Raw genomic sequence first — 12,593 nt, forward strand, 5'->3', positions numbered from 1 at the left:
TTCTGTAACTTCTGGGTTGTTCCTGAAAACGAACGCAGCCCCTGTAGCAGACGGTTCTCCCAGGTGGGCTCGGCCCCCAGCTTCCCGTGCGCTAGGCTTCCACGGAGGCTGACGACGGGGTCTGGCTCACTCACCACCCACCATCCTGGCCGGTTTTTAAGCCCCATCCCATCATCCCCCACAGACCCTGGCACTGGAGCTCAAGTTCATCTCCCAAACTGCCTGAGCAGCCAGAGCGGCCTAGAAATCCTGTCCTGCTTGGCTTTTGGCGTGGAGAGTTCTGTTCCCGTCATTGGAGGAAATGCAGCGTGCTCGCCCTGAGGAAGAGCAGTGACAGGCCCCTGCCCTGGCCCCGCTGTGCCCACCGCTCCTCTCCCTGCCCCACGGCCACAAAGAAGGAGCTGTGGAGGCAGGGGCGGGGTGGGCATGCCTCTGCCTGCGGAGGGGCAGGATTTCCTGGGGGGAGGGGGCGGCCCGGCCACTTCCCCTCTGCCCGTGCCCGCGGGTCAGACCAGTATAAATGGGAACATGGCAGCAAGATCCACCAAGACTCTGCCCCCACCTGGAAGGGAGGACTTGGGCCCTCGGCAGAGACCAGCCTCTCAGGAGCAGGAAGGACCTCGAGCACTCTGCACACGTCCGTCTCCCAGAACCTTCTGCCTCCTCCCCTCCCCTCCCCACCATCTCCAGCTTCCTTATAGCTGCCCCCAAACTGGCTACTGGAGTCCTGCTGTTCCCTAAGCAGCGTTTCCTAAAGTGGGTTGGAGCCAACCACACGTCTCCTTGCAACTGACTCGTGTTGTGGCTGATGGTCAAAGTTTGTAAAGTCAAATCTGCATCTATTTTCTTTTCGACTTTGGTTATAACTTTGTTTCCACGAAAAGTTTTTATACTTGCAAGATGTGAAGTTTGCAGTAAGATCCTATGATTTTATTTGAGGAGCTTCCCGCCTTCGACAGTGTGTATAGTTTATGCACGTTACATCCATGCCAGACTTGTACAAAGCGTCAGCAAGTCACATGATCACAGTAGCTCTTTTTAAGAACTTTCTACATCATTAGGAATGCTTACCGACTCACTGGGATATAAATGCTTTATGTGGCCATGATAGTTACTCTTTTGCTTCACATAATCTGAAGTTATTAGCCAAAGGGTCACTCACTTTGGGGTATAGAAATCACTAGATCGGGGCACCTGGGTGGCTCAGTTGGTTATGCATCCGACTCTTGCTTTGGGCTCAGGTCAATGACTGGTGAGATCAAGCCCCGCACTGGGCTTTGCACCGACAGTGTGGAACCTGCTTGGGATTCTCTCTCTTCTTCTCTCTCTGTCCCTCCCCCGAATGCAGGCGTGCTCTCTCCCTCTCTCTCGCAAAACAAAAAGAAATTACTAAAGTACTACCTCACACTATGCTTCCATATTGAATACGCTGGTAAAAAGTACGGTCCCCTCCGGCTGCCCTTCTCCCCCGCAAAACCCCCAGGGCCCCTCTGTTGGGACAGAGCGCCCCCTTTGCAGCCATCTGTAAGGAAAGGGGGGGCTGGCGGTCGCTGGTGCCCGCCATGTGCCCACCGAGCGGACGTGGGTTAATTCACTGCACATCACCCACTGAGGAGGCCGGTGGCGATCTGAAAGGGTGACCTGAGTCATCCCTGGTCACGTGGCTAGTGAAGGTGGAGCCAACCTTGGTCACGTGGCTAGCGAGGGTGGGGCCAAGAGGCCACGCGGCTGACTTGCTGAGGAGCCAGTTTATGGGCAGGTCACCTGACCAGATGGGAGGTTACAGACCAGCCTAAAGGTACGTGATCTTGTGTCTTTTTTTTTTTTTTTTTTTTTTTAACCCATCTTTGGATCAGCATCAGAAGGAAACGAAGTGCCTGTTTTCTGTGCGGCGCTAATCGGGGCCGTAGATGCGTCCTTTGACGCAATTTGTGTTCTCCCGTGGTTATTTCATGGAGACCAGGAATGCTAGTAATAAAATCTGACACCACCTAAAGCCCTCCGGGCCAGCAAACCGAAAGCCCCGGGCGGTATTTCTGTCACAGGATTACCTCGTTCCTTGGCAACCGCTCTGCAAATAATGTGCCATCCATCTTGAAATTAACGGCCACAGGCTCAGAGCACAGTGGCCTTGAGCCTCGTGGAATTGTCTTGCAAAGCTTCAGAAACCGCCCCACCACGCTCTCCCCCTGCCGCCAGATCCCCGGAGTCGTGACCCCCTGTTGCAGAAAAGCCCTTCCGGCCCAAGTTCAAGGAGAGAGACGGTGGGACTCCCTGGAAAAGTTCAGCGTGAGACGTCCTGGCAACGGCAGCCAGCCTTTGTACCTTCCTGTCTTCCAGGTGGTTACATGAAATGCTTTACGCACATTTTCTCCCGGATCCCTCACAACAGCCGAGTTCGGAAGAAACTAGGACTGTTGTCATCTCACAAACAAGGAAAGTACAGCCCAGAGGGGTTCATGTGCCCAAGATGAGGCCCCTAAAAAACCCACCTGCTGGCCCCAGAGTCTGCGTTAACTCTGCTGGTGAGTTTCCACATACGCCTAATCGTAGACACTGACCCGATGGCCGGCAAGCAGCGGCCAGGCGCCTCCACGGTGGGCAGGTGGCAACCTGAGATGATCTTAGGGTCTCAGGTCAACAGCCGTGGGACTTCGGGTCCCGAGACGGCTCTGGCTCACCAGCCTCTGAAGGCGAATGATGCCCAAGCCCACCCTTGACGGGCTTGAAGCAAAACAGAAGCTTGACTCGGCTCTGAAAACCGCTGCCCCAAACGACGAAAAGGAAGAGTCCGGGTCGTGTCCCCCCCAGAGGACCCTGGGGCACGCCAGCGTGGATTCAGAGATCAGCCGACCCACGAATTCCCACACGCTAGGTCCTGGGCTACCGTTGGTCTGGATAGATTGAATTCTATACATTCAGACCAGGAGAACCACAGCCACGTCTGTCCTGCTGCTTGGGCCACGAGGCAGGGGCAAAAGCACCAAATCACCCGTATGATCCCTGATCCCGCCGTTGGCTGTTGGGCGGCCGCATACCCACAGCTGTGTCACTGTTTTCACCCTGAACCTCTCCCGAGTGCCCCTGGCACAGCAGCCCATGGTACCCAACACCTTTTATCATTTTTCCGTGGCCCATCGAGAGGTCATCGTACTCTGGGTGGCCCGGTGGCCACCAGCGCGTGGCCGACTAACAGGACAACACGCCGGAGCCCTTCACTCTGCCCCTTCGTCTGGCAACATCATCTTGAAATAAGGTGGAGCCATGTGCGCGTGATGTGGATTTCAGGACCGCGGTGCAGTGAATGTCCACGGGCCTCCCCTCGCCGCCTACTGCCCTTCCCCCTTCCCACCCACCCCCCCCAACCCACAAACACAGTAGGCAGACACAATAGCAGCATTATTCTAGTGGGTTCTCATTTCTTGTTATCCCCTTTGCATCGTGCCCGAATGGATCCCATAGGCTCAGCAACTGTGGGTTTTAGCGATAAATTTGCAAAATACAAGATGCACTCAAAATACAAAACTGCACTCCAGTCTTTGGGTCAGAATCCTCTGGTATGACTAAATCGCTTACGTTGTAAAGTGAAAGAGATGAAGATAAGACAATCAAGGGCATTGATATGCAAAGCAAAACCCCAAAACTGAGAGCTGCTTTGAGTTTAACTAGTAGACCTTCACAAAATGAACTCAGCTCACAGGAACAGATGTCCACCTTCTCTGGCAACAGTTTCCGGGGCCGGAAAACGCTTGGCATTTCTCGAGGTAATTTACATTTGACTGATGAAAGAGTTTTTGAGCCGGACAGCTCTTGATTTTGCCTGGGGACGTAAGTATGATTTACCTTATTGAATATGGGATTTTAATAGCTTTGTGCCATAGGAACCCCCAAATCGGTGAACGCAGGTAGAGGAGTGATGGCACTGTTAGCAAAAATGGTCCGCCTTATGAATGCCTGATTGAAGCTGTGAAACTGTAAATTTCAAAATGTGTCTCACACGTTCAAATGTACGAGAGCCAAAATTCAAATGTGTCTCACACTAGAGTTACAAGAGCAGTATATAAATCGATTTCTTCATTATATATTTAAATACTCATAGTATTTTTCTCAGCTGAGGCATCGTGTACCTAACGCAACTGAGATTTGCGCCTAACTTCCTTCCCCAGCCCCGGGAAGGCTGCGAAGTGGCTTCTGTCTCCACTCCCAGATGGCCCCGCATTTCAGCACTTTCCCAACCCCACTGGGGCTGCTGTTTATATGTCGTCTCCCTGAATGGACTGGGAGCTCTGGAGGCCGGGCATTGTTGTAGATTTTAATTCTTCCCCTCCAGAAGCAAGGACTCTGACATTTTCTGAAGCAGGCGAGGCTGATGTCGATGGGGGGCGGGGGGGCGGGGCGGTGAAGGGACAGTGTCTTGTCTTCATTCAAGGGCTGCTGTGCCTTGGCCCTTCTGGATAAAGGGAGGGGTGGGGCTAGAGTCAGGGGTGGGGGTGCTAATTCTTCACAAGGCCACGCCTCACGGTCAGTGACAAAGTTCCGGCACCTGCTAGGGTCTGGTTTTGCCTGAGGGAGGCTCCTGCTTCCGCAGGCTTTGGCTGAACACGGGACCTCCTGGTGCCGGGCAGGGTTTGGGGTCACTCTGGGCCTAACGGAGCACAGCGTCCGTGCTTTTGTCACAACCCGATTGGGGGCCTGCAGAATTCTTCAGCGAATGTGAGCCTCGAGGCTTTCTCGACTGGGGAAGCCGTCACCTGATCAGAATTTCATTTTAGGAGCAGAATCGTTAGCGGAATCCAGGACATTTTGTCATCACACAGAACACACCCTGAAAGATCATCTACCATGTTTTTGAAGCATATTACTTTATTTTGAGAGAGAGAGAAAGCAGAGGAGGGACAGAGAGAGGGAGAGAGAGAATCCCAAGCAGGCTCCACGCTGTCAGCACAGAGCCCGTCGCAGGACTCTGTCCACGAACTGTGAGTTCGTGACCTGAGCCAAAATCTAGCATTGGACGCTTAACTGACTAAGTCACCCAGGCGCACCCCCCCCCCCCGCCCCTGATCATCCAACAGTTTTCAGAGGACGAGCAGCCTCAGACTGAATCAGTGCCACACAGCACGGCTCCACGTGGGGGTGCAGGTTTTCCTGCTCTTGGAGGCTTCCCCCCAGTCTTGGGTGTCTCCAAAGGGCCACAGACAGAAGTTCTACCAAATAGAAAAGCGACAAAACCTGTGTCCAAAAATGGCAAGGAGGAAGAGAAGTGTCTCTGGGAAGCTTCTGGTGGAACGTGTGGAGCTGGGTATGTAGACGTCCACACTACCCCCATCCCAGGGATGAGAGTTGGGGGTCCCAGAGCCCCCCTTGGACCCCCCAGTGTCTGCCTTTCCTCACTCCAGCTGCGTTCTGGTCCTGTCTTCCTCAGGCCATCTCAGCGACCACACGTCTCTGCAGGGCCCCTCCCTGAGGCCACTTCCAGTCACCTGTTAGACCCCACAGCCCCCCACTCTGGGGGAGGGGGAGGCCCTAACAGTCAGCACCCAGGGAACCCCGGGCCGGTTTTTGAGCACTAACATCCAACCCACAGAAAGGCCCTTCCTCCTGGAAATCAGACATATGTATCTTTTTTTTTAATGTTTATTTATTCATTTTGAGAGGGGGGAGGGGCAGAGAGAGAGGGAGAGAGAGAGAATCCCAAGCAGGCTCGGCACCATCAGCACAGAGCCCGACGCAGGGCTCCATCCCACTAACCATGAGATCATGACCTGAGCTGAAATCAAGAGTCAGATGCTTAACCGAATGAGCCACCCAGGCATCCTTCAAACACATATATTGAGATACATGCTTGCCAGATGGGAGCTATTCCAAAGCTGTACAATTTCTAGAAAGTAATGATATGAACAGAACAGCAAGTATATGATTCTGCTCCAACAATATCTACAAAAATATCTAGTAGTAAATATCGGAAACTATAAATCATTAAACACCTAAATAAAGAACTAGCAAAGGACCAACAAAGTAAATAAAAGAAAGCAGAAGGAAGGAATTAATGGAGGTCAAAGCAGAAATGTAACAAGTTGAAAAAGAGTGTTTCACTAATACCTCAAAACCAGTGGATTGAGAAATCAACAAAATTGGAAAACTACTAGCTGGCGTAATGAAAGAAAGAAAGAAAGAGCCAGAAATACACAAAGTAAATGACAAGAGAAAAATAATTAGAAGAATTTTTAAAAATAAGACGATCGGTGACTCCCATCGGCTCCGTCTATAGCCTCCACTCACAGCTCGTTCAATGCTTGGGTGTGGATGCTTGTTCTGTTCGAACTTGATCCCACTAGAAATCTGCTTTTCTCCCTACATCCCCTGCCCCTGGGTCCGAGGCCTCTCCCCTAGTTGCAACGATCAAGGCTCAGCCTTTGAACTATGTACCGAAGCCTTGTGAGCGGCTGGCTCAGAGCTTGAGACCAGGAGTCATCAGGTGTGCGATTCTATGTGGTGTGTGCTCAGGTTTTCTCGATATTGTCCCGCAAGTGGCAAATAGAGTCAGGGGACTGGCTGAGGTTGTTTTGAATGCACCTATATATATACATGTATATGTATATATATATATTAGCGCTAGTTTAAGCAAACAAATTTAAAAACCTGGATAGAATGGATAAACTTCTAAGAAAGTCAAATGTACCAAAATCAACCCAAGTACAGATAAAATGTGTACGCAGAGAGCTGTCACGGAAGAAAAGGAGAAAACTCAAACACAAAACTCACCAAGGGACCCTATGAAAACCTTAAAGACCAGTTGATCACAAAGGTGCCTGAACCATCACAAAGCACAGAAAAAGAACGTAAGCTTCCGTGTTACTTCCATGAAGCTAATAGAACATCGCTAGCAGACCTGACAAAGACAGTCTGTCACTAACAAATACCGACGCGAACATTTTTTCATAAAGCCAGAAGCAGAGAGAATCCCCAAACACGTTTAATATGTCACGAGCAAGTGGGATTTTTTTCCCAGAAATGCAGGGCGGTTTAATATCAGGAAATCTATCCTCTTCACAGAGCTGGGAGAAGAACCACGTGATCACGTCCACACATGCCAACAAGGCATTTGACAAAATTCAGCTCCCAGTTGATGCTGGCTATAAACCACAAACCACAGGGTACGGATGTTCTGCCTCCTGCCACATTTCTCTCACTCTTAGTCTTCCAAAATGCGACTGGGGTGGGGTTCCAAGGTGGGTCTCTGGAGCCCCCCGTCCGTGGTAAGGCTGGGTATGGAGGATGAGGTTGAGGGGCTAAGTTCAGACGAGGAAGCCGGGTCGACGTCAAATGCTTGAGCAGCTGAAGAGGAAGCGGAAGCCCACAGGTCTCCTTAGGGGAAGGCCAAGGTGGTTTCCAGCCTGGCCAAGGGTCCCAGGAGGGCAGCCCCCCTCCCACCACCAGCCTCCAGAACAGTGGATCGGGAGGTCCGAGAGCAAGGTGTCGGCAGATGGGTTTCTCCCAAGGCCGCTGTCCTTGGCTCGCACCCGGCCACCTTCCCGCTGTGTCCTCACATGGCCTTGCCTCAGTGCACCCCTGATGTCTCTTCCTCTTCCTGGAAGGACACCTGTCCCCTGGGGTTAGAGCACCATCCTCCTGACCACAGTGATAAGGTCTTCTCTTCTCAGTGTCTCTTCTCTTCTCAGTGCTCTCTTCTCAGTGCTCGTGCCTCGCTCCAGCTTTGATGGTGGAGGCATCTACTCCAAAGACGTCTCTCCGGTAAACACACGACTGGCCACGGAACTGGGTAAAGAGCCAGCTCCCCACCTGCCGGTCTCCTTGTTTCAGCCATCTTGGTTGACTCAGATAACAGACCATTTGGGCCTCTTGCTTTTTTTTTTTTTTTTCCTTCTCTTCCCACCCTTCGAATTCCTAGGCCTATATTTTAAGTTCACCAGTAGAGTATGAACCCTCAAAACCCTAGCCCCCGCCTTCAACCCCAATAAAAGTAGAATTCCAGGACTGGGCACTCACACACTAACTCTGTCTCTCTCTCTCTCTCTCTCTCTCTGGGACCTTGCTGTGTGGCCCCAGGTGTGCTGTGTAACTTCCAGGTCCTGTAAGTAAGAAACTTTTATTTCAAAGTTCCCTGATGGTTGTTACTGAAGGACATCTGCCACCAGAGCGAGAACCAGGCGGGCCCGTCCAACCACAGCACTGGTTACTGTTCCGCCGAGACCAGCCCGCAACAATGACCCTGTCTGACCTTATCTCCAAACGCCTTCACAATCTAAGGTAATAGAAAGGTGAGGGCTTCCGTGTTTGAGTTTGGGAGCACGCAGTTCAGTCCGCAGCAGGCTCTGTCGCTTAAAAAACTGCAAGATCTGGGGTAATTTATTCACCTTCCGAGCTGCGGTTTTGTGCTCCGTGCGCTGGAAATAGCAGCATCACCCCACCTCGTAGGACCGCGCAAGCCATCGAGCCGCCCAGGCTTCCTGCCCTCTCGCCACCATCACCGGCGCGAAGCTGTCTTCTTCGTGTTGCAAGAAGGCTGGTGTGCCTCCGGGTACCGCGCCTGTGCGTCCGGCAGAAGGACGGGGGAGGGGCAGAGCGCAAGAGGCCACCGTGGGGCCCACGCCTGCCTGCCCCGCGTCACCCGTTGCTCCCCGTTAAACCACGCAGAGGCTCTTGGCCACATTTTCCCCTCGCCCCCCACCCCCTGACCGGCCCTGGTGCTTCCCGGTGTGGCCCCTCCTCCAGGGAACTGTGAATAACAACCTTTTCAGTGGTAGTTGTCTCCCGACCTGATGGCCTCACTGCCCTGCATAATAATAGAGCTTTCCTTTTAAAACATGAGGATGGAACAAAACCAGTGGTGTTCGGGGGGGGGGGGGGTGTCCCCGAGATCACGGCCTGCGATTTGTTCTCAGATCTGCTGCCTGCCTCTGCTCAGTGCTGAAGGGCACGGCTTCCCCCTCAAGACGGGGTGCGTGGGGAGCGCCCGGACAGCTGTCACTCCTCCAGGGCGTGGCCCTTCGTGGCTGCCGTTCCCCCGCGTGGGCTCCTGAGCCCTACCCCGCGGCCGGCCGCCCTGCCCGCCCCCCCCATCCTGGTCACACCGGTCCAATGGCTGGGGTGCAGGGACTAGAGGTTTCCCCTCCCCGAGTGCAGGCTCTGTCTGAACCCATATCTGGGGACCCGGGAGGGGTCAAAGAGCTGCTAAGTTTAGAATCTCAAAGCACCGTTCGCAGCCTGCGACCGCAGATGCGTGCTGGGCTGTTTTAATGAAAGGAAGTTTATATAAAAAGCTGTGGGAAATGTAGCACTTCCTTGGATACAAACACAGCCCAGTTACACATTCGCTCAAGATTTTGTCACTGTGACAAAGAGTTTCAGGAGCCGGAGGCCAAGTGGGCTGTCAAGAAGAACAGCGGTGGCCGAGTGAAATCGGGGTGGGGGGAGGGCAGAAGCCCGTCCTTGGCAGGCCCCTGGGTCCTCAGATTCGGAGAACCACGTACTCAAGAAGAGTTAACTGCTTTGCTCTATCACCTCCAGCTTTGCAGGCCGGAGGGAAAGCCATATATCGGCGGGGCAGGATTAAGAAGTATTCCTTATGCTCGGGAAACAAGCAGTCATGGTTGTTTGGGTGATCAGGAAACATGATGCCAGCCCCTAGTCTGTATCTTCATGATCAGGGCTGCCGTGCACCGCCGTTCAGGTTGTGCACAGCGCAAGTGCTCCTGGCCGAGAGGCACAGGGGGCTGAGATCGAGAACGGAGCCGCGTCTACCCAGAGAGAGTGACGTTTTCTAATTTTTCAAACCAAGCCATGTGTCCAGGAGGTACATCCATCTAGAGGAAGAGTGCCGTCTGTGATTGTCACAGAGGCAAGGTCGGGGGGCCCTGAGGTTGACCCAGCTGAGTCTCCTCCTACGTGGGCGGCTTACTGAGCCTGAGGAAGCCGGGCTGAGCACTTCAGATAACTGGTCTCACCTGATGAGAGGTGGGCCGGGACTCTGATGTTGTCAAGGCTCCTCCGCGATTGGCAGGATTAGCTGGATTTCAGGGAAACGGGGACCGGGAGGGACTCCATCGTACCAGGCCCTCATCCCTGACATGACGAAACACCGTGGATGCCTCTGGAGTTGGCCAGGAGACAGATGCAGTCTGATTTTTTGTTTTCCTTTAAATAGCCCCCTTCTTGGCTCCAAACTCAGGCTTCTCTGAGGGAGGCAGAAACCACCTCTTGGCGCTTTGCTTGTATACGTTTCCCCCGCAGTGTCCAGATGCCAGCACCAGCCACATGCGTGTCTCCTAGTTGCTCCTGGGCCCGTGGCCTTGCCCTTCATTCTTACAGGTCAGCAGAAAGACCACGACCAAGGCTGTGACTTGTCTCCAAACAGCGATTCTTTCTTTCAGTAAAAGAGCAGTAGTTAATTCCGGAAGCTGGACTCCGTGCTGAGACTAAATCGCCACATTCCCCACCCTTCGTTGTAGTTGGGGGGTAGCCACGTGATCAAACCCCGGACAAAGAAATTAAAAAGAAAGGATGGGAGTAACACGGGGACACACGTCTTTTAAAGTGGCTTCTTCCTCCGGACACCTGGGTGGCTCGGCCGGTGTCCAGCTCAGGTCATGATCTCAAGGTCTGTGAATTTGAGCCCCTCATTGGGCTCTCTGCTGACAGTGCAGAGTTCGTTTCTGAGTCACTGTCTCCCTCTCTCTCTGCCCCTCCCCTACTCGTTCTCCCCCCCCCCCCCCCCCTGCCGCCCCTCAAATAAAAAATAAACATAAAAATAAAGTGACTTCTTCCTCTTCTCCTTTCTCCTTTCTGACACCTGGAACACAGACGTAATGGCTGGACTCCAGCAGTCATGTTGGACTATGAGATGACCCTGGGAAAGAAAGCCACATGTGGCAGAGCAACAAGATAGAAGGAGCCTGGGTCTGTGCCATCATGGGCCACCGTCCCACTCGGGACGGTCTGTGTGTGTTCTTCTGTTCTGGGCTCAGTCACTATTTTCAGGACTCGGTCATTTGCAGGTGAACCCAGGCTAACCGGTGTAGCAATACAACCCATCTCACGCTCCTGTCACTGCACTTATGCCCATTTCTGCAATGACAGGATGTTGGCGGACTGAAGAGAGCCCTCCTGGCAGAAGAAAACGGGGAATGCTCCCAAACGTCTTCCTGAGTTCCACTCTTAGAGGAAGTGAGTCAGATGCTATGGCACTGGACTGTCACATTGACAAATGTGGGAATCACTTACTGTTCCTGAATCAACATCTCATCTGGCGGCCTTCACGTTTTCCTCCACTGAGTATGTTCGGCTGGCAGTTTTGGAATGATCAGTTACCACTGCGAGCGACGTTCAACCATCTGACCCCGAGAGAGGGACAAACAAGGAGGGGCTGATCACTGGCCAGTTACTTTTGGGGGGAGGTTGGGGAAGGAATTTCTGAATCAAAGGTAAAGTCTGTTAAACTCTGGAGGTGGGGCCGTTGAGCAGCGCCCCTTATGCGACCCACTTGGGTCCGGTTAGGTGTCTTCGGTCCTCTCTTGTGATGGTGGCAGGCAGGGGAGCGCGGGTGAAGACCAGGGGCTCGTGTTCAAATCCTGACACAACCACCTGGCAGCTGTGAAATCCGAGGGAGTTCATTTATCCTTGTGTGCCCCAGTTTCCTCGTCTGCAGAATGGGCATGATGATAGTACTTTATTTCACAACGTTGTTGTGTGGATGAAGCGAAATACACCTTAGGTAGCGTGGCCCAGAGAAAGAGTTCCAGAAGGCCTGGTTATTATTCACAGCTTCCGGAGACCTGATTTGAGGATAGTAAAACCCTCTGGAGGCCAAGTGACAACTGAGTTTTCCTGGACTGGGCATATCATGGCCTCAGGCTCAAGTCCTGGGTCTGGCTGGGGTCTCGGCGTACCTGCCACAGGGTCAAATTTCAATAGAAAGTTGTCGAATGAGGAACTCCACAAGAATGGAGAGGATCCGGGGCTCCATGAGTCTGTGATCTGTTTGGGGACCATCCCGGGTGGTCCCATCGTGTCTTTTATCCACAGTTATGATGGTCCCAAGAAGCCCAAGGTTCCTGGGGTATCTCTCATCCTGATCCACTTCCCAGCCTCCACGCCTGCCTGCACACAGCTTCCATCTGACCCTCGGGGGAACTTGCGGTGCACCTGTAAAACCCCTGGTATGCTCGGGACGTCTGGGGGGCTCAGTCGGTTAAGCGTCTGACTTCCGCTCAGGTCATGATCTCATGGTTCACGAGTTCGAGCCCCAGGCAGGGCTCTGTGCTGACAACCAGAGCCTGGAGCCTGCTTCGGGTTCCTTGTCTCCCTCTCTCTCTGCCCCTCCCCTGCTCACACTCTGTCTCTGTCTCTCTCAAAAATAAATGCACATTCAAAAAAAATTTTTTTAATAAAAAATAAAATAAAAACAACATTCCAGCTTAGCACAGTGGGGAGAACCCCAGCCTCAAGGTCACGGGGAGAGGGCTGGGCGCCCCTGGTGCCTGAGTTCTTCCCTCGAACAGCAATGTCAAGCCTCCTCGCGCCGGGTCTCCAGCCCTCCCCCCCACGCTGCCCGCTTCCGAGCTCAGAGCTCACCG

The 12,593-nt window shown here is 53.1% G+C and overlaps 1 long non-coding RNA gene across 2 annotated transcripts; it reads left to right on the top strand.

Annotated features, from left to right (window-relative positions):
* Positions 1 to 1,296: 1,296 nt before the first annotated feature.
* On the top strand, positions 1,297 to 10,652 carry LOC121036004 (uncharacterized). 2 transcript variants are annotated; one of them, XR_005793177.1, is made up of 4 exons: positions 1,297 to 1,798; positions 7,694 to 7,780; positions 8,088 to 8,268; positions 10,392 to 10,652. It is a non-coding gene; the product is annotated as an uncharacterized LOC121036004 (long non-coding RNA). The 2 variants fall into 2 exon arrangements; XR_005793178.1 differs by lacking the exon at positions 7,694 to 7,780.
* Positions 10,653 to 12,593: the final 1,941 nt, after the last annotated feature.

Source organism: Herpailurus yagouaroundi, unplaced genomic scaffold (assembly GCF_014898765.1).
Source record: "Herpailurus yagouaroundi ecotype Mexico unplaced genomic scaffold, PumYag 162, whole genome shotgun sequence".
Taxonomy (NCBI): Eukaryota; Metazoa; Chordata; class Mammalia; order Carnivora; family Felidae; genus Herpailurus; species Herpailurus yagouaroundi.